Source organism: Oryza sativa, chromosome 5 (assembly GCF_034140825.1).
Source record: "Oryza sativa Japonica Group chromosome 5, ASM3414082v1".
Classification (NCBI taxonomy): Eukaryota; Viridiplantae; Streptophyta; class Magnoliopsida; order Poales; family Poaceae; genus Oryza; species Oryza sativa.
This window is the reverse complement of record NC_089039.1, coordinates 18,002,331-18,006,484: the sequence shown is the minus strand read 5'-3', so window position 1 is coordinate 18,006,484 and position 4,154 is coordinate 18,002,331. Positions and strand designations below refer to the sequence as shown.

Genomic DNA, 4,154 nt, shown 5'->3' with positions numbered 1-4,154 from the left:
ATATGCCGACTCAGTTTTTAATGTACTTATAAGGATATAGTGTGTGTTCATTCATAGGAATGAGTATGTTTTAATTTATTGTATTTTGAAAAAATGAATAAATAGTGTTAGTGAGGTAAGCACCAAACCTAACAATTAGCGGTTTAGCACATAATAGTAGGACACATCAGAGCGACGAATAACCAGGATCTCCGGCGCCAAGCAGAAGCTAAGACTCTTCACAGTGCAGGGACGTGGCGTGTTGCCACAGCTCGCCACGTAGGACAGCTGCTATCGTGGCATTAGGGGACCATTTCTTTGTGAGAAACACGAGACTAACTTGAGACACGAGATACTCAATTGAAAAAGCTGAGAAAAGCAGGGAGTTCAGGTTGCAAACCACCATCCCCACCTTCCCACCGTCGGAACAAACCTATCTCTCCACCGCCGAAGTCATTGTCGCTTCAGATCCATGCCGCCACCGTCGCCCTCGGCACTCTGACTCCTCATCGCCGGCCGGAAGTGGAGGGGCCCCGATGAGCTCTCATGCCGCTCTGGATCTGCACCGCCGCCGTCGCCCTCCGAGCCCTCGTAGTCGGCCGGGAGTGGAGGGGCCCCGGTGAGCTCTCGCGCTGCTCTGGGTCCACGCCACCGCCGTCGTCCTCCGAGCCCTCATTGCTGGCCGGGAGTAGAGGGGTGAGCTCTCGTGCCGCTCCGTTCCATGCCACCACCGTCGCCATCCGAGCTCTCGTCACCGACAGGGAGAGGAGGGGCCCCGGCGAGCTCTCGCACCGCCGCCGTCGCCCTCCGAGCCGCCGGTTAGGAGGAGGTCGGGGAGCTGCCGGCCTCCATTGGCTGGAGTTCGTTGTGCCGCCAGCCACCATCGAGCTATGGTGGATTGGGGAACTGAGAGATTGAGGGAAGGGGAGAAATTTTATACTTGTTTCTAGATTTTTGGGTGTTTAGTGCTAAATTTTATATGTTAAAATAAAAGATGGCAAGGGCTAACATGAAAACTAAGGCCCTTCACAGTGGGCGGAACCTCGTCTACGTGGCGCGTGGATTCGTCTACGTGGCGAAAAAGGTTGATGGGGCCCGTTCCTCCACTCGGTTTTTCGCATCCTACTTGAGCAACGAGTTCCTCACTGCGCTGCAGGCTAAACGACAGGAACATGGCTCTGCGTCAGCGTCACTTTCTTGGTTATTGTATGCTATACTACTGAATCCGAGCCAACTTGATACTATTTGGAAGGCAACTCGCACTGTGGGAGCTGTAGCTCAAATCATCTGGGCTCACACTCAAAACTTATTTGGCACATGAAGTTCCGGTAGTGCGTGACCTACACTGCTAAGGGCATGAGCAATGTATATGTATGAAGCAGCCCATAAGAGTGGGTCCCACAGCAGGAGGCATCAGTTATAGCAAATCTCACAATGTTTGTAGCCTATGTGAAGATATGGTAGGTCCCACGTGTAAATAAAATATCTCTTCTTCTCAACTTCCCCGTCTCTCCTCCGTCTTCTCAAAAACGTTAATATCATTGTTAGAACCATCAACCCCAAAAAATGCATGCCAAATCCATATATCAGCAGAGGCAACTGCTTCTAGCATGATAGTCGGTACTCCATAATCACCACAGGTGAAAGGCTTCTCTCTACATATACTCTAAGGTGAAAGGCTTCTTCTGATTTGATTGATTCTTGTACCATAGATGAGCTTTTTCCATGATCATGTCATCAGAGTGTCCACTGGTACAGGTACGTCTAACTTGAGCATAAACTCCACAAAACTTCCCAATGTCCTTCTTAACATTTCCCCAGTGTGTCTTCAATTGCTTGACTGTCCTCTTGTGGCCATTTGTAGGACGGTTGTTGTTGAACTCATCAGCCACATCCTTCCAATAATACTCTCCCTTCTTGTCATTTCCATCTATAGGATCAACCGAGTTGCTCAACCAAGCACTAATTAACCGTAAGTTCTCCTCTTCTGTCCAATTGGTGCGTGTTGCTCTCCTCACCTCGTCTTCGCTGCTTTCACTTGACGACTCGAGATTAACTGGCGCCTCTTGTTGTCTTGCAGGGCAGGGAGTCGATGACTCTGACCCATGGGAAGAACTGTTGACAGTGGCTCTAACTAAGGGGTATTGCAGTGCAAATATTGCTTGGTGGTTTGCAGTTCCAAACCCCTGATTTGGTGAGTGCACCATATTTTCTTGCAAATGGAAACCTTGTAAGGTGGCTAAATTAGGTTGTGCCCAATTTCCTTGATGTGGAATACCTTGAAAGCTTGGAGGAGTACCTTGAAAGCTGGGAGGAGAATGACCATATGGTGGATAGTTGCTTGGGGAACAAAATGGATAGAAATTGTGTAAAAAATGTGGGTTGAAGCTTTGGGTAAACTGAGATTGGGGAAAATTATTGGGGAATTGTTGGGGAGGGGAGTTGTGGCTAGTCTTTTCTGCATGGTTTGGAGAGTCTTGACTAAGAAGATCTATGAATTTTTGGTTGGATGAATCCATCTCCTGATGAAATGAAGAGATACAAACTGAAATCTCTTGTTGGTCTGTTTTATAGGAGCATAGAGAAGGAGAGCCAACACCCAGCACCAAAGGCTACTTCAACGGACACTTGCTCGGCTGCTCACGCCCCAGCACCAACTGCTTTAGATTTTATATTCATTTATACACAGTGAACTCAAAAATTACTGTATTTTATTTCCTTGTGGCCTGCCTATTCTAAGAACTACTTTAGCAATTAATGTCATATGGACTACCTCCACTGTGTATATTGCCTGCCCTTAGAGCTGCATTTATTGTATAATGCCTACTTTAGTGATACATTGTGGATGCCCTAATGACTTAAGAACACCCTTAAAGCAACTTCGCACTGTTGGAGAGGATGTATGGACTGCGTGAGGTTCCTCGTTTTGGGTAGCTTGCACTGTAGGTGACATAAGAGCAAATCAAGATCCTGCAAACGAGGAGGGATTCGCCGATTCGGTGCACCGGCAGGCAGGATCTCTGACGCGACGACAGCAACCAATGTTTGCGTGTCAATACTACTGGAGACGCGAGAGAGATGGACGACAGGACATCGGACGATCGACAGCAATGGGCAATGGCCTCCTCCAGAGCCAGCAGATTCTCTCGTTTTCTCCTGTGAACCATCTCTCTCTCTCTCTCTCTCTCTCTCTCTCTCTCTCAGACGATCACCATCTCTCTCTCTCTCCTCCCATCAGCTCATGTCATCTCTCTCTCTCAGACGATCACCATCTCTCTCTCCTCCCATCAGCTCATGTCCGGATGTCCCTTTTTGGTCGTTGTTTCTTTGGCACGATATTTCATCATGTATCCTCTCTTTTAGATATAAAAAAACTAAGGATGTAATTCATTTGTCTCATAAAAATCACCTTAATATCATATGTGACACATCTTAATACTATAAATCTAGATATTATCTTTTCAGATTTATAATCCTAAGATATTATATGTCATATTCAGAATTAAATTTGTTTTTTTATGAGACGAAGGAGTATCTCCCTATACTACGGATACGCACAAATTTTATTTCATAGATTAAATATATAGTTTTGTGATATATCCATGATAAATTTAGATCTAAATCTTTTTGAGAAAGTTTGATAAATAAAATCCTAACTTAGATCTGAACTTTTGAACTAATGGACGTTGGGTTGCAGAAATGAAGATTGGATTGCTAGGAACCATGAAGCAATACTAGTTGACTAAAACCACCCTAACCAGTACTCACTCTGTTTCACACTTTAAGTCATTTTGATTTTGATCAAAGTTAAATTGCTCTAAGTTTGATCAAGTTTATAGAAAAAAGTTAATCTAGTATTAGATGTGATACATCCTAATACTATCACTATTGAGGAACCTATCTTTAGTTCCGGTTCGCAACCCCTTAAGTCTCGGGTATGCAACCGGGATGCCCAATCCAGGACTAAACCGGTTGTTTATTTTTTTTCTTTTTTAATTGTTATTTGCTACTTGCATATTAATTTCGAGCCGAACTCGGCGCACATCGAGTTGCTCCTGACATCCCCAGACCCCCACATCAAAATCATCTAATCAGACATCACATATCGAGTTGCTACAAATCAAAATCATCACAGATCAGACAAAATCTAATCAAAATCATCTAATCGAGTTGCT

General features: G+C 45.0%; 1 pseudogene; it reads right to left on the bottom strand.

Annotated features, from left to right (window-relative positions):
• Window positions 1-1,610: 1,610 nt before the first annotated feature.
• LOC107280964 (glutathione S-transferase T3-like) lies at window positions 1,611-2,498 on the bottom strand (annotated as a pseudogene).
• Between the last annotated feature and the right edge of the window lie 1,656 nt (window positions 2,499-4,154).